Here is an 18,771-nt window from a genome sequence, read left to right on the forward strand (position 1 = left end):
CATTTTTTTCAAGTGCCTCCTTATTGTGCATCTTGAAACCGCCACACAGCTGATGTTATTTGTGTGTTTTTCTTTGATTCCTGAACAATTTTCCTGGCAGTTGTGGTCGAAATTTTTGTTGGTCTACCTGACAGTGGTTTGGTTTTTACAGAGCCCCTGATTTTTCATTTGTTAATCACAGTTTGAATGCTGCTGACTGGCATTATCGATTCCTTGGATATTTTTTTGTATCCCTTTCCTGTGTTATACAATTCAACTACCTTTTCCTGTAGATCTGTTGACAATTCTTTTGCTTTCCCCATGACTCAGAATCCAGAAACGTCAGTGGCTGGATGAAAGATGCAAGAGTCTGTTTGGATCCCAGAAACTCACTCAGCTTTTATGCACAAACTGATTACAAGTGTAGCATCGCCGTCTCTGCCTCCTGCCGGGCAGAGACGCCGTTCCCCTCACTGCCGCGGCCCAGGTCCGGAGTCTTCCTGCTCCCCTGCTGCTGTGGTGCGCACCGCGTGCAGCTTCCCGGGCACTGCGCTTAGGGAGCACGCGCGCTCCCTCCCTCTTAAAGGGGCCGCACACGCTGTCCTATAGAGTCCCCGGCCAATGGCCGGAGGACTTCCCCTATAAAAGGCACCTCCTCCAAAATGGAGGTGCCTGTGCAAGGTTGTTGTTCCGTGTGCTAAACACTTGTTCCAGCCCTCAGATTCCGCTGCCTGTCAGTCCTGCCTGCCAGTCTGTCTGTCAGTCCAGCACGCCAGCCTGTCTAACAGTTCTGTCCTCCAGTCTGTCTACAGTTGTGCCTGCCAGCCTGCTTACCTGGATCACCTGTCTGTTACCTGTTTTGCCCGCCAGCCAGCCTACCTGGAGCACTTGCCTGTAACCTGCCGTGCCCACCAGCCAGCCTACCTGGAGCACCTGCCTGTTACCTGTCATGCCTGCCAGCCAGTCTACTCCGAGCACCTGCCAGTTACCTGCCGTACCCGCCTGCTCGCCTATCAGGAGCACCCGCTGGCTATCTGCTGAACCAGCCTGCTTATCTACCCGGTCCACCTGTCAGCCTTCCTGCCGTGCTCATCTGCTGTACCGGTCAGTTCCTGCCATCTGACCTGTGGGAGTCACCTCACCTCACCCGTGGGAGTCTCACACAAGGTCGGTCCCAGAGTGGCACCTGGTCTACCTGCCCGGTTCCTCCCTGGTTCACGGAGTCGACTAAGCCGCCGCGTGACCTTAGTCGGGCTGAGTAGGCACTTAGTCACGCCCCTCTGGTCCTTCCTTGCGCCGAAGCACAGAGGTTCCACCACCCGGACCCATAACAACAAGCAAACACGTCACTGGTGAGGATGTTACCTTTAGTAGCCATTCAAATCCATTTGTGTCAAATTTTGTGCATGTTATCAGGCCAAAATCACCAGGGTATGTGAACTTTTGATCAGGGTCATTTGGATGTTTTTGGTTGTCATTAAGATTTAAAAAGAGAAAACACAGTAGTTTGACAATAAATGGCTTCACCCAACCAATAACCATGAGTGGAGAAAAAGTTTTTTTGTTATCATTCATATTCTCTGAAACAAGGCCAAAAAAGCAAAAATTCTGCCAGGGTATGTAAACTTTTGAGCACAACTGTATAGTGTATGTAGTGAAAGATTAGCTACATTGCTGCAGGCAAAATAGGATCAGTTCTTTGGTTCAAACAGGGCTTCTTCTGTACTTTATTGTTGGTGTACAACAGGGGTCCCCAACCTGTGGCTTGGGAGCCACATGTGGCTCGGGAACCACATGTGGCTCGTGGGCTCAAGATGTGTGTCTCACAACTCTCTGCCAGTTTGTTGCATTAGCAACTGGTCTAGCAAGCAGTTATGAAGAGAATGTCTCTAGATAGTGACTTTTATGAGTAGCCCTATAAAGAGAATGTTTCTAGATAGTGACTTTATGAGTAGCTCTATAAAGAGAATGTCTCTAGATAGTGACTTTATGAGTAGCCCTATAAAGAGAATGTCTCTAGATAGTGACTTTATGAGTAGCCCTATACAGAAGAGCTGATCTGGATGTGCATATAATTACAGGGGAAAGGTGGAGATAAATAAATATTGTAAGCTGGAAATAGGATGGTATTGTTAGAGGGGAGCTTGAAGCTGTATACGATAGTGAAGAGGGTGTACTTAACAAGAGAGTATGGAATGAGGGAAAAGTGGGAACCCTTGTATGTAATTATACTCCTTATATGGGAGAAGTAAAAGGTCTCAGTGTGCTTTCTGTGGGGAAGCTTTGGCTATCATCATACCAGTATTGGTGGGCTAGGAGTGTCACTACTGTGAGGAGGGGGTCTGGATGTGGCTCTCGATCATCAGTCATAGTTGAATGTGGCTCTTAAGATAAGAAAGGTTGGGGACCACTGGTGTAAAATACAAAGGAAAAGCTTTTTCATCCAGGCACAAAACTCAAATTAACCCCTGCTCAGCTGAGCAGTATCTAGACATCAGCTTCCAAGACAATATGGGTGCCCTACCCCACCTGCAAAAGAAACAAAAAAGTAATGTTTTACCTCAACCCAATAACACCAAACAAGAATAGCAGCCATCAAGAAAAAAAGTCTTGAATTGGCAACTTTTGTCCCTTCAGCCAGTTTTCCTCAACATAAGGCCGCAATCAAACAAGCGTATTTCACGGTCCAGGTCTGGCAGCAGGTCTTCCAACACAAACTTACAGCCTCATATGTGTCTATGATGCTGTAATTATGGGTGGGGAGACCAGCGGTCAGTCCAGTCATTTTAATCTGTATATGGACAGTGAACCCCGCCTAAAGTGCACACAGTATACACCTTTCTAAACGAATGAATCAGCTCACCACCTAGGCTGACTGACTGATGGATACTGAGAAAAGCAAGCCCAGAAGGAAAGGCCAGGCCCCACTGTCAAGCCTTCCTGTCACCCCACAAAAATCCAGGACCGAAATTTGGGATTATCAAAGACTTTAGCAAACTATACTCACCCAGTTTTTCATGGATGAGATATATATTTCCTGGAGCCTAGTATACATATGTGAGGAATCCTGGAGAAATATAATAATCTCCAACCACTTGTCCTTTGACTATCTCACAATATAGATATATGATTTGATTTTGTATATCTTATTATTAAATTAAGAGTACAATAAACACATTTCCATATAATTCAGTTCAATATTTATTTCAGTCAAGAAAGAATCTAGTTCTCACTGTTCTTGATTTAGAGTATCCACTTTTGTACAACTCATGTGAACCGAATGCAGATGTCATGGCTTTACACACATGGGAAAATTAAAAAAGAGGGCAGACGAATACCCAAGAGACCCATATCTATGTTATCTATGTGAGGCTAGACATGAAATAAAAGTGCTCTACTGTAAAAACAGAGCAGGGATCATTCCAAAAACTAGGGAAAATTAAATGAAAGATGAACTCATGAATAAACTTTATTTTTAAAAATAATGAAGGAAATTGTATTATTTCATATGCAGAATAAATATATTTGATTTTCAAAATATTTCCACTGTGCAATTGTTATCGTCTAACATGAATACTTTCTATCATTACTTGAAAGAAATATAGCCTGTTACCACCTACTAATGATTTTTGTAATTTTTTTTTTATTCTACATAACAGATTGCAGGAACTATAGTTTACATCCATGGATAATAAAGGCAAAACTAATGAAAATTTTCTCTGTATGCATTTCTTGCCATAGTACCCTTTTCATTTAAATAGGAACTACACGTTTATGTTTTATAAATTAACAATATAGGTGAAGATAGGAAACTTTTTAATATATGTTACTAGAGAAAAATTAATCTTTCTTATCAGTAAGATGAGTGAACTCGAACTGTAAAGTTTGGGATTTGTACACACCCAGTGTCCGGTACTGAACTCCGAAGACTGACTTCTCCCGGAAGTCCGTGTTACTGTTTTGAGTTTGGATGCTAAATAAAGCTTGTTGAAAGGCTGCAGCGCTATGGAAGTCATTCACGATCATGTCTCAGGGGCGATGACATCAGTAACGTAACATCATCGCCTGCGAGACAAAACCGGGAGTGACCTATGGAGCCTCGTTCTTTAGGCTGGATAGGTCACTTGCAGTCATTACTCAAGGACGATGACAGTAATGCCGTCTGTGAGAAATGACCACGAGTGACCTACGCAGCCTCGAGAATGAGGCTACATAGGTCACTTGCGGTCATGTCACTGCTCATCATTCTGGTTCTCACGATGTGCACCATGAGACCCGGCAGTGGCTGCTGCTCAGGTCTACAGAGCACGGGGCTCCATACAATCGAAAATGGAGAAGTGGGACCTCTATTTGGACTACGGTGGACTTCTGTGGATTTCTTTTTTTAATAAATGGGTGAAATAGGTAAATTGTTGGGGAGTTTTTTTGTGCGTGTTTTTTCAAATAAAGATTTTTTTTCCTTTTTACTAACTGGGTTAGTAATGGGGGTGTCTGATAGACACCTCTCCATTACTAACCCATGGGCTTGATGTCAGCGGACATTACACAGCTGACATAAAACCCACAATCCCATTACCCAGATTTCCACCGCACCAGGTCAATCATGAAGAGCCGAGGCTAAGTGCCAGAATTGTCGCGTCAAATGGATTTCTGAGGCAACTGACTGCTGGTCTTATTAGGCCAATATTAATAGACCTTCCCAGCCTATTACTATCAGCCCCCAGCTGTCTGCTTTGCCTTAGCTGGTTATTAAAAAGAGGGTGGACCCCCAAGTCATTTTTTTTTAGGGTCCCCTCTATTTTTAATAACCAGCTATGGCAAAGCAGACAGCTGGGTGCTGATCTTAATAGGCTGGTGAGGTCCATGGATATTTGCCCCTTCCAAGCATAATTAGACCAGCTCACAGTTGTCAGCTTTTCCTTGGCTGGTTATTAAAAATAGGGGGACTCTTGTGACACGCAAAAGTAGTGCTGTTGCTTTAAAAGCATTCAGCAACTATTAGAAGTAATACAAGCACATGAGACAGGAAGTGTTGTGCTCCAGAAGTATCCAGCAACTAAAGGGGTTAACACAGTCACAGGAGAAGGGGAGTGTTTTAGCAGAGCCCCAGGGGGATTGTGGGGAAGTTGTTTACTGTCTGGCTGGAGCCAAAGAGAAAGGTGGTGTGTGTGTTCTGCATCTCACAGAAGGCCCCTGCAAGTGAAAAGGATTCAAGTCAGGAGTGAAGCTAAGCACAGGTCAGGTAGAGTTCCTGAACTAGCAGTGCAGATTATTGTCAAGCAGAAATATAAGGACTGTAAGAAATGGTGTCACAGGGATTATCTCCCTCAGCAAACCCTCCCCCCTCCTCCATCTCACTGTGCTGTAAAGAATGCTGTGTTCATTAATGTGCCTTTGCATTAGAACTGTGCTGTCCGGTACTACTGGGAAGACTGTGAACTGCTGTGCTGCTAAGGAAACTGTACTGTTTGTCACTGGAGCCTGCTTCTCATAAGACTTAACTTGCACTGGCTGTGCGGCTTCTTATTAAATGCTACTGTGCTACGGTTTATGAGGACTCTTGGCAAGTGTGTCTGGTCAGCAAGTGAAACAACCTACGTGTCTGTGCCTGAGGGTCAATAACCCGGTGTGCCTGAGAGAAGCTGCAGCACATGGTCTATGGTCGCCCTGAGTAACGGTTCCCCCAGGATTACAAAGAATTCATGTAACCTGTCTCGCCACTATCTGAACCTAGCGGCATGCTTGTAACATTGGTGGCCCGTACGGGGAATCCTGAGCGGGAATTAGCATGTAGAGGGAGAAGAGGAAAAGTGTCTGGAAAAACACAGCAGCACAGCGCCTCAACTCAACTCTGCTACACCAGTTAAAGGGGACCAACCCTAAAAAAACCTCACTAGCAGCAATGGATGTGGAAATACAAATGGACAGAATTAGTGAGCTGCTTCTTCAGTTAACCTGTGAAGAATTGAGAACAGTAGCAGAACATATAAGGATGTCAGAAGAACAGATTTCTAAAGCACACAACCGCAGGCAACTGTTAGCTGCCATTAATGCAAAAATTAATGAGCTGGGGTAGAAAGAAGCCGAAGACATCATGGGGATATTCCTCCAGGAACTAACACAGTTTCTAACCAGGTTGAAGTTGGAGGATGGAGGGGCGGCACCAATTACCAAAAGTGGGAATCCCTGTCCACAGACTGAACTATAGGAATTGAAAGAACAATTCAAAGTCCTAACAACAGCCCTGCAGGAATCAACCAAAACCTCTGAACGGGTGATAGACTCAGACAGGAGCTTTAACCTGCTCGGGTTAGATAAATCAGGGAGACAGTCCTCTCTAACACCACAAATCACCATAAGGAAAGAATTCAAGATCCTGGGACAGATTGGAGAGTGTGAAGAGAAAGAGAGACTGTCTTATATCAACTTGTTGCACCAGATCAATGCAGGCTTACAGAAAGGCTACAAGCCAGATGAGATCATTGAGGGGGTGGTGAGAGCGATCAGCCCAGGACTGAACCTCCATAGTATGCTAGAAATGAAGAGTCAACTGACCTTACAACAGCTGAAAATGATTTTAAAAGGGCACTATAAAGAAGATAGTACTTCAGAATTGTTCCACTGACTCATTAACCTCTCACAGAAAAATAATGAATCAGCCCAAAGTTTCTTGTTCAGAGCAATTGAACTGAACGATAGACTGTTGTTTGCATCCAGAGATGTAGAAGCGGAAGAGAAGCTTGATGCTGGACTAATCCAGAAGAAGTTCTTAAGATCATTGGGAATGGGGTTAATCAGCAAAGACATCAAGTTGCAGCTGAAACAGTACCTAGAAGACCCTGGCATTCTGGACAAAGCCCTAATTGAAAAAATGAATGAGGCAGCTAGTTTGGAGTCAGAGAGCGAACAGAACTTAAAGAAAGGCTCTGCTCCTAAAATCACCAAAATGATTCAGCTGAAGTTGGAGACCCCCAGTGGCCAGTCCAAAGATCATCATGGAGACCCTCCAGTGCTGCCTCTGAGAGGGAACCTTAAATCACCAAAAAAAGAGAAAACCGCCAGCGCTGACTGGGAGAAAGTAATAGGAGAACTGCAAGCCGAGTTGATTGAGGTGAAAAAGTTGATTTGTTCCAGGCCAGAATCTGTATCACTCAGACCCAGGAATGGGTTCCAAAACAGTAGATACCCAGCTTGTGAAGCGTGCCGTTCATCAAATCAAAGTACGGTGTGTTTCCACTGTCTAAGATGTGGTGAGGAAGGACATTATGCCAAGGAGTGCCAATGGTCACGGTCATTTGGGTTAAAAGACAGGCGGTTGCCAGTGCGGGGCCACTGGTAACCGCGACACGGAGGAGGCCCCACAAGCAAATCCAAATCTCACCAAACCCCAGAACGGCGTATGAGGTAAAAAGGCTGCGTCAGTACTATCCCCAAGTGTGTTCCCGTCTACAACAGCTGCAAGGGAGACAGGGGCATCAGTTACTTAATGCCCAGTGCGGAGGTCAAACAATGTACTCCTGGGAGGAGGATTCCTCGGTCAGTAAAGATAGCCTCATCAGCCTAATCGGTGAAAGGTGCTTTATACAGTGACAACTAGATGGGCTCGCAAGCCTTTTAAATGAAGAATGGAGAAGGCGCTACCTGCCACATACCTGCCCATTGGTCGCTAAAAGAACTCTTAGGACCAGTGGAACTCCATGGCAAAGCTGTCAACCAGACCGAAATCCCTTTCATAGGCTGGGTGGAAGTGACTTTCCAACTGAGGGCCACGAATAACAGCAACATCATTGAGCTTTTCGTACCTTTTCTCGTGACCAGTGATCAGAACGTGGCAGAGGATCCTATCCTGGGTTATAATGTAATCAGTGAGGTCATCACGAAACACAAGTCAGGGACGCTGGTGGTGGATGCAATTGCCACATCACTTGCCATACCCAACGCCGTGGCGGAAAATGTGATTCATAGAGTAAAGAAAACACAGAATACAATGGACCTAAAAGAAGTCAAGGTAGGATGGCGCCCAACCATCATCCCATAAAACCAAATGGTGGGGGTGAGGTGTGGATTCCGGGTAGAACCGGGAAGAAAAGGCCAGAAAAGACTGTTAATGCCAAAAGACTCCTCAGAACTTCCGTAAGGCCTAGTTCAAGGGGAGACTGTGCTTACGATTCCTACTGGTGGGTTTGCTCGAGTGACAGTACCGGTGATGAATATTACGAAACACAAAATTAGACTGGATCCAAAGACTGTGTTAGGTCACATTGAAACCGTTAAAACGGAATATCCAGCCAGTGTGAGACCCGCCCAGGGGTCTACCGAGAATTCAGTCTCCCCACCAAGGAACAGGAGTTGCCCAGGGGAGGAAATTGCATGACCCAACTCAGGGTCCTGGGATCCCCCAGCATCCCTGGAACACTTGTGTGCTGAAGATCGAGCGATAGCAAAACAGATGCTGAGAGAAGAGTGTCATGCATTCTCTAAAGATGACTCTGATATAGTCTGTATACCGTTGCAATTAAAAATAAATTTGAAAGACACGACCCCAGTAACCAAAAGTTACATGTCTGTGCCGAAACCATTGCACCATGAAGTGAAAGAGTATTTACAAGATCAAATCAACAGAGGTTGGGTCCAAAAGTCGAAGTCGTCTTATTCCTCTCCTATTGTTTGTGTTAGGAAGAAGGATGGTACATTGAGACTTTGCTGTGATTACCGGGAACTAAACCGAAAGTCAGTACCTGATCGGCACCCGATACCAAAGATTCAAGATATGCTGCATAGCCTATCAGGAAGTACCTGTTTCTCTGTCTTCGATCAGGGTAAGGCATACCACCAAGGGTTTGTCGAAGAGTCCAGTAGACTGTTGACAGTATTCATCACACTGTGGGGATTACAGTTATATGAAAAAGTTTGGGCACCCCTATTAATCTTAAGCTTAATGTTTTATAAAAATTGGTGTTTTTGCAACAGCTATTTCAGTTTGATATATGTAATAACTGTTGGACACAGTAATGTTTCTGCCTTGAAATGAGGTTTATTGTACTAATAGAAAATGTGCAATCTGCATTCAAACAAAATTTGACAGGTGCATAAGTATGGGCACCCTTATCATTTTCTTATTTTAAATACTCCTACCTACTTTTTACTGATGTACTAAAGCACTTTTTTGGGTTTTGTAACCTCATTGAGCTTTGAACTTTATAGCCAGGTGTATGCAATCATGAGAAAAGCTACTTAAAGTGGCCACTTGCAAGTTGTTCTCCTGTTTGAATCTCCTCTGAAGAGTGGCATCATGGGCTCCTCAAAACAACTGTCAAATGATCTGAAAACAAAGATTATTCAACATAGTTGTTCAGGGGAAGGATACAAAAAGCTGTCTCAGAGATTTAACCTGTCAGTTTCCACTGTGAGGAACATAGTAAGGAAATGGAAGAACACAGGGACAGTTCTTGTTAAGGCCAGAAGTGGCAGGCCAAGAAAAACATCAGAAAGGCAGAGAAGAAGAATGGTGAGATAAGTCAAGGACAATCCTCAGACCACCTCCAGAGAGCTGCATCATCAACTTGCTGCAGATGGTGTCACTGTGCATCGGTCAACTATACAACGCACTTTGCACAAGGAGAAGCTGTATGGGAGAGTGATGCGAAAGAAGACGTTTCTGCAAGCACGCCACAAACAGAGTCGGCTGAGGTATGCAAAAGCACATTTGGAGAAGCCAATTTCTTTTTGGAAGAAGGTCCTGTGGACTGATGAAACCAAGATTGAGTTGTTTGGTCATACAAAAAGGCGTTATGCATGGGGGCAAAAAAACACAGCATTCCAAGAAAAACACTTGCTACCCACAGTAAAATTTGGTGGAGGTTCCATCATGCTTTGGGGTTGTGTGGCCAATGCCGGCACCGGGAATCTTGTTAAAGTTGAGGGACGCATGGATTCCACTCAGTATCAGCAGATTCTTGACAATAATGTTCAAGAATCAGTGATAAAGTTGAAGTTACACAGGGGATGGATCTTTCAGCAAGACAATGATCCAAAACACCGCTCCAAATCTACTCAGGCATTCATGCAGAGGAACAATTACAATGTTCTGGAATGGCCATCCCAGTCCCCAGACCTGAATATCATTGAACATCTGTGGGATCATTTGAAGAGGGCTGTCCATGCTCGGCGACCATCAAACTTAACTGAACTGGAATTGTTTTGTGAAGAGAAATGGTCAAAAATACCTTCATCCAGGATCCAGGAACTCATTAAAAGCTACAGGAAGCGACTAGAGGCTGTTATTTTTTCAAAAGGAGGATCTACTAAATATTAATGTCACTTTTCTGGTGAGGTGCCCATACTTATGCACCTGTCAAATTTTGTTTGAATGCAGATTGCACATTTTCTGTTAGTACAATAAACCTCATTTCAAGGCAGAAACATTACTGTGTCCAACAGTTAATACATATACCAAACTGAAATAGCTGTTGCAAAAACACCAATTTTTATAAAACATTAAGCTTAAGATTAATAGGGATGCCCAAACTTTTTCATATAACTGTATATGAGTGGATCCGCATACCGTTCAGTTCAGTTCCAGCAGAATTCCAGAGGAGCATGGAGACATGTTTAGAAGGATTGAGGGACGACATCTGCCAGCTGTACTTGGATGACAATGTGGTACACAGCAAAACCTTCCGGGAGCATGTTGAACACGTGAGGACCGTATTACAACGGTATCAACAACACGGAGTTAAGTTGACCCCAAAGAAGTGTGAAATGTTCAAAAGACAAGTCCGATTTCTAGGGAAAATTGTGTCCGGAGAAGGATATACCATGGATCCAGCAGAAATCGCTCCAGTACTGGCCTTAAAAGACAAGCGGCCATCTACCGTTGGGGAGTAGAGGCAGATATTAGGATTCCTCTCCTACTATCGTACTTATGTTCGGAACTTCTTCAGGATTGCCACCCCACTATACCTCCTCTTGGGGGGGACAACATAGACGACAACACCAACGGAGAAAAAGAAGAAAGCGGATAGGTCCGGGCTTAAAAGAAACAACGCCATTTCGTCCCAACAGCCTATTCTCTGGACAGCAGACCACCAGGAGGTATTGGAAGAACAAGTAGACTACCTCGTAAAACCGCCCATCTTGGGATATCCTGATATCAATTTACCATTTGTTCTTCATTGTGACGCTTCTCAAGTTGGACTTGGAGCTGCCCTGTATCAGCATCAAGATGGAAAATTGAGAGTCATCGGTTACGGTTCTAGACAGATGCCGAGAAGAATTACCATCTCCATTCTGGAAAATTGGAGTTCCTGGCACTGAAATGGGCTATATGTGAATGATTTAGAGATTATCTCTACTACAGCAAAGAGTTTGAGGTATACACCGACAACAACCCTTTGACCTATGTCCTTACTACAGCCAAACTGAATGCACCGGGTCAGAACTAGCTGACTTCAATTTCAGCATCAAGTACAGGCCAGGAAAATGCTATGCGGATGCTGATGGATTGTCAAGAATGCCACTAGAGCCTGAGGAGTTCATGCAAGAATGCTCTGAAGAAGTCAGTCTGGAAGCAATTGAGAGCACTACCCAAGCAGTACAAGCTTATCAGGAGGAAGACACACCATTGTGGTGTCCGTTGACGGTGGAAATCACCAAAAAAGTGAGGGAACAAGATCACCCCCGGTCTATTCAACAACTACCAAAAGGGAAAATCCGTAGAGCACAACGGGAAGATCAGATAATTGGTAGAATACTACTTTATGTGAACCAAAATCGGCTTCCAAGTAAATGAGAGAGAGACAATGAGTCACCAGCAGTATCTGTTTTAATTAAAGAATGGACGAAGCTCTACCTCAGGGAAGACGGTATCCTGTATCGTAAAGGAGGACAAAACCGGCAGTTGGTACTACCCAGAGTATTCCGTAGGTTGGTCTTCAAAGAACTCCATGAAAACATGGGACACCTGGGAGTGGAAAGGACAACCAACTTGATCCGTGAACGTTTCTTCTGGCCGTACATGCAGAGCGATATCGAGAGGTACATGACCAGGAAGTGTGGGTGTCTGAAAGATAAACGTCCCAACACATCAACCCAGGCACCTATGGGCAACATCCAAACTACATATCCGTTTGAGATGGTCTCAATAGACTTTTTACATCTCGAGACGTGAAAGGGTGGTTACGAATACATATTGGTGGTGACGAACCATTTCACTCGATTTGCTCAAGCATATGCCACCACCAATAAATCAGGTCGAACAGCGGCAGAGAAGATCTTCAATGATTTTGCTTTGAGGTTTGGGTTCCCTACGAGGTTACACCATGACCAAGGAAGAGAATTTGAGAACCAGCTCTTTGCCAAGCTAGGAAAGTACTGTAGAATTCAGAGATCCCACACAACACCCTATCACCCAGAGGGTAATGGACAAGTGGAACGTTTTAATCGGACATTATTGTCGATGTTGCGCACTTTAACAGCTGATGAGAAGAAAGACTGGAAGAGTTCTCTGTAAAAAGTGATACATGCCTATAATTGTACAAAGAGCGATGCTGTTAGAACCCTCCTGTTTGTTTTTTCCATCTTGTATTTTGCAGTCACGTGACCATCTGCCTATATATTCCAGCTCCGCCCTTTTGGCTCTGCTTGACTTCAGTGTTGTTTGACTGTTTTGCTAGCCAGGTGCTACTGTGCCTATCTCTGTCAGTTAGCTTGGTCCTTCTGGGACCTCTAGTATCTTTTTGTCAGTTTATCTTTTTGTGTTCTGCAACAACCTTCTCTGTTCAGGAGGTGTCCCATTTTTGTTCCAGTCCTTAGTTCATTTAGGGACCCCTTCCTTTATGCTATAGGTCTTTGTTCAGACTAGCTGAGGACTAAGGCGGGTCTGTTCGCAAGGAACAGGCAGCCCGCTACATCATAGGGATTCAGCTTAGTCTTACTGTAGGGATAGTTTTCCCCTTTCTTTTCTTAGTACTTGTTGCAGATCATAACAGATGCAACAGGTTACTCACCCTTTTTCCTATTGTATGGACGATCACCAAGACTGCCAGAGACTTACAGAACGTATCCGGAGTACGTTTGGAAATGGAAGGAATGGATGGCAGAGGCATACAACATAGGGTCCAAAGTAGTTATGCAAGGACAGAGCAAGAGTAAGGAGTACTGTGATCGAAAATGTTAAGGAGCAGAATTGGCACCGGGAAGTCGGGTGCTAGTCAAGAATGTACGTGAGAAAGGCGGTCCAGGAAAACTTTGTTTGTACTGGGAAGACAAGGTGTATGTGCTCGTAAGGAGGAAAGCTGATAACAGCCCAGTGTATGAAATCCGATTGGAAACTGGAGACAAGAAAACCAGAATAGTTCACCAGAATTTACTACTACCCTGTTATTCTCTCCCACCACAACAAGACTTCCCAGAAGTAAACTGACACAGGGACCACCACAGACTGAAGCTCCAGAGGTGGACAGTGACCTTGAAAGTTCTGATGGAGAAGAATACATCGTTGTATTTCTTGGACCGGCAAGGAGAGGGTACCATCCTCAGGAGAGTGAACTAAGTCCTGAGGCTCCAGAATTCGTACTAAGGAGTACAGATGAAGTCCAGTTCAGATCTGATGATTGAACACAGGCACATGAAGAGACCGATCGACACTCAGGAGGAGTGGAATTATCAGACCGTGCAGAAACAAGCGACTCAGGAGAAGTACAGGAACTTATAGAGGCAGCTCCAAGAGCATCTGAGGAAGCACGGGAAATGAGTATGGCGGAAGAAACTCCTGTGACCGAAGAACCCGTGGTATCTGAGGAACAACCCACCAGGATGATCTCAACTCAAGAAGTGATGCTGACGTATGAGACACTTGGTGAACTGAGTCAAGTGCCAAGGACTGGTGACTGGAAATAGGTATCTCTGCCTGAGGACCAGGTAAGCCCACTTGAGTGGTATTCACCACCGAGAGGAAGTATGGAAGATGTTGCCTACTGGAAAGACTTGTTTTCATGCTTTGATTTTTCTTAAAAGACTTTGTAGAAACAAAGAACTGTAAAAGCATAGATAGAGAGAGCTGGTTGAAGACGTACGAAAAGCTCCAGCTGAAGAGATGCTGATTGTTTTAATTGTGTTAATTGTTTATTTCTTACAGGCGTCCTACAAGAAAAAGGTCGTAAGAATAGGTTGCTATCAATGTTTATGAACGTTATACCAATTTGTCAATGCCAATTTGTACAGTATATAAAGTTATCCAACTTTCACCACTGTCTCAGAATTGGTCAGATTGACCAATTAAGACGAATGTCGAGGATGACATTCAAAAAAGAAGGAAGAGTGTGACATGCAGAAGTAGTGCTGTTGCTTTAAAAGCATTCAGCAACTATTACAAGTAACACAAGCACATGAGACAGGAAGTGTTGTGCTCCAGAAGCATCCAGCAACTAAAGGGGTTAACACAGTCACAGGAGAAGGGGAGTGTTTTAGCAGAGCCCCAGGGGGATTGTGGGGAAGTTGCTTACTGTCTGGCTGGAGCCAAAGAGAAAGGTGGTGTGTGTGTTCTGCATCTCACAGAAGGCCCCTGCAAGAGAAAAGGATTCAAGTCAGGAATGAAGCTAAGCACAGGTCAGGTAGAGTTCCTGAACTAGCAGTGCAGAGTATTGTCAAGCAGAAAGATAAGGACTGTAAGAAATGGTGTCACAGGGATTATCTCCCTCAGCAAACCCTCCCCCCTTCTCCATCTCACTGTGCTGTAAAGAATGCTGTGTTCATTAATGTGTCTTTGCATTAGAACTGTACTGTCCTGTACTACTGGGAAGACTGTGAACTGCTGTGCTGCTAAGGAAACTGTACTGTTTGTCACTGGAGTCTGTTTCTTCTAAGACTTAACTTGCACTGGCTGTGCGGCTTCTTATTAAATGCTACTGTTCTACCGTTTATGAGGACTCTTGGCAAGTGTGTCTGGTCAGCAAGTGAAACAACCTATGTGTCTATGCCTGAGGGTCAATACCCCTGTGTGCCTGAGAGAAGCTGCAGCACATGGTCTATGGTCGCCCTGAGTAACGGTTCCCTCAGGATTCCAAAGAATGCATGAAACCTGTCTCGCCCCTATCTGAACCTAGCGGCGTGCGTGTAACACTTACATCATTTTTTTCATTCATTTTTTTATTTATTAACAAGTTCAGTAAACTACAGACGCAAAGCACTGCTCCACTCCTTCACTTGGCCCTCTACCTCCTCGTTCAAGATTTTTTATTTTTTTTGTATTATATGTTATTTTAAGTAATTTCCCTATCCTATTGTTTGCAGGGCAATTGTCTTTCTCTTACCTCCATTTTGCTTCCTTTTTCAGTCCCCTAGCCCTTACTATTACCATTTTACAGCCATTTTACAACACCAAAGTTCAGGTTCCCATTGACTTATATGGGGTTCGGGTCCTTGGTTAAGTTCAGGTCAAGTACTGGTACCGAACTTTGAACTAAAGTTCGGCCGAATCCGACGAACCCGAACTTCCATGGTTCTGCTCATCCCTACTTATCAGTCACTTTTTTTTCTCTAGCACTGATCAGTCATTGCCAAAAACTGCTGAAATCTGTCAACAAATCTAGCATATTACACTTGCTAGAATTAAACTCTATGGAGACAGGATTGGGGAGAAGCTGGAGGGAAACAAAAAACGGAAGACATGAGGGGACACTGCTGAGGCTTCTAGTTCAGGGTAAAAACTTCTACAAATGCAGGATGCAAGACGTGTAATGGTCAGAAATAGTGTTATTATGTACAGACACATGACATGAGTCTGAAAAATCACCAGAAATTGCAACTACATTGTATAAATACACTTTGCCTTCATAACAAGCAGTGGATCTTGCATCTTTTTTATAGTGTGCTTCATTACTTTTGGTACATTTTTGGGTCCACATACTTTTTTCAAATGACACTGCTCTACAGTTGTTTGCAAAAGTGTTCACCCCCTTGGTTTTTTACCTATTTTGTTACATTACAACCTATGTTTAAATATTATTATAATCCTATTTGTGTGTGATGCATCAGCACTAAATAGTTTAAGTTGGTGAAGTGAAGTGGGAAATATATAGGCATAAATTAAATTTATTGGATCACATAACTAAAAATTCACATCTACATATGTATTCACCGCTTTTGCAATGAAGCCCCTAAAAATTTCTGGTGAAAGCAATTACCTTCATATGTCACATGTTTAGTGAAAGGAAGTCCACCTGTGTGCAATCTAAGTGACACATTGTTTGTCAGTGTATACACATCTTTTCTGAAAGGTCAAGAGGCACCACTAAACAAACAACACCATGACGACCAAGGAGATCTCCAACCAAGTCAGGGACAAAGTTGTTGAGAAGTACAAGACAGGGTTGGGTTAGAAAAAAAATATCCCAATCTCTGATGATCCTCCGCAGCACCTTCAAATCTATTTTCACCAAATAGAAAGAACATGGTACCACAACAAACCTGCCAAGAGAGGGCCGCCCACCAAAACTCTTAGCCTGGGCAAGGAAGGAATTAATCAGAGAGGCAGCACAGAGACAAAAAGTAACCCTGAAGGAGCTGCAGAGTTCCCAAGCAAAGGCTGGAGTATCTGTCCATATGACCACAATAGGTCGTACACTCCATAGAGGTGGCCTTCATGGAAGAGTAGGCAGAAAAAGCCCTTACTTACACACAAAAATTGTAAGGCTCATTTTGAGTTTGCCAAAAGACACGTGGGAGACGCTCCAAATGTATGGAGGAAGGTGCTGTGGTTAGATGAGACCAAAATTTAACTTTTTGGTCACCAAGATAAATGTCATGTCTGGCGCCAAACCAACACAGCTCATCACCGCAAAAATACCATCCCCACAGTGAAACAAGATGATGGCCGCATCATGTTGTGAAGATGTTTTTCAGCAGCAGGGACAGGGAAAATTGTTCTAGTCGAGGGGTAGATGGATGGTGCGAAATACAGGCATATTCTTGAGCAAAACCTTTTTCAGTCTATCAGTGATTTGAGACTGGGATGGAGGTTCACTTTCCAACAAAACAATAACCCAAACCATACTGGTAAAGCAACGCTCGAGTAGTTTAAGGGGAAACTTGTAAATGTTTTGGAGTTGCCTAGTCAAGACCTCGATCCAATTGAGAATCTGTGGTCAGATTTGAAAATTGCTGTTCACCACAGGAAACCATCTAACTTGAAGGAGCTGGAGAAGTTTTGCTGTAAGGAATGGGCAAAAATTCCAGTGGCAAGATGTGGAAAGCTCATAGAAACTTATCCAAAGTGACTTGTAATTGCAGCAAAAGGAGGCTCTACAAACAGTGGTGTAACTAAAGTCTGATGGGCCCCGGTGCAAGATTCTATATGTATATATATTGTGACAGAGTCACTGGTAATTGATGTGAGGGGAGATATGTTTCACTGCGGCTACTAGCCTCAGTGAACGGAACCTAGAAGTTTCTTCAATATGTTAGGTGCTGAAGAGGTTAATCAGCCATCTTGGGTCTAGTTCTGTGTGAATGATTGTAGAGTAGGAGGGGGGTCATTCACAATATCGCCACCTCGAGGGTATGGCTGGTGAAGATAAATGCTCTGTCACTGCTTTTTTTCTCTGTTGTGAGTTTGGAGAAGGAAGTCTCCAGACTATGTGGAACTTTGACTCAGGAGGAGCTGAAGTGTGCTGCAACTTAAGAGGGCGAATCCCGCATGCATATGGACTGTGCTTTCATTTATCTTTTGTTTTACTGTTATGCCAGCAAGGTTGTGTTTATTTTGTGGAACCTGCAGTGCTTTTTCCCATTGTAAATAAACCTGCAGACAAAAACGTTCCTGTGTCTACTTCTGAAAGCAGCCAACTGAGTCGTCTTACCGCAATATATACATATATATTGTGGTAGATTGGTTCACTCAGCTGCACATAAAGGTAGACACAGGAACACTGTCTCTTCAAATCTCCCGTGGTTTATTAAAAGTACGCCATAAACCAAGGCAACGTTAGCAAAATAGACTCGGCTTTCTCGACCTAACAGGAAAAACAAAACATAACGTACGGCACAGTTCTTGCTGCTATGGGTAACCGCCCGCTTCAGGAACAAACAACACAAAGTTTAGCTTTCTTTCACATGGCAATACAGCTCCACAGCTTGTACCTCCAGACCCACCTCACACCAAATGGGCTAAAAGGCTGGGAATTTATCTTCTGAACTCTTCCCTCTCTACAGGTGTTTAATCACCCTAACACTAAACATGGCTGTATAACCCCTCTCTACACTTCGTGTGCTGGAACATTTTTTCTATGTTTATATTACTGGAGCTAATAATCTCAATGCTACATATCTTCCCTCCAGTACTTTGCCAGTGATTTTGCCACATATCCCCCTCTCTGCCCAAAGCCATAGGTTTTGGCACCTTCAGTCACCAAGCAGGGGAGTCTAAACAGGTCATCTGCATTACCGTGCAGCTTGCCAGGCTTGTGTTCCACATGAAAGATGAAGACCTGTAGCCCTGAATTTCAACTCTTGGAACGCCATCTCTTCTTTAGGAGAATAGTTGGCTATTAACGTCTTTGTGCTCTTCAGAAGATCGGTCAGGGGAGCGGCTATCATGGTGAAATTCGGGATGTACCACTGATAGTATCCCACCATTCTCAGAAATGCCTGAACCTGTTCCCTGGAGACCGGTTTCGGACAATTTTGGACTGCCTCCATCTTATTCACTTGCGATTTACTTTGCGTCTTCTGATGATGTAGCCCTGGTATTTTCTCTTCTTTTTCAAGATGGCACACTTTTTGGGGTTTATGGTA

Source organism: Phyllobates terribilis, unplaced genomic scaffold, assembly GCF_046119375.1.
Source record: "Phyllobates terribilis strain yellow unplaced genomic scaffold, ASM4611937v1 Scaffold_4__5_contigs__length_816908805, whole genome shotgun sequence".
Lineage (NCBI taxonomy): Eukaryota > Metazoa > Chordata > Amphibia > Anura > Dendrobatidae > Phyllobates > Phyllobates terribilis.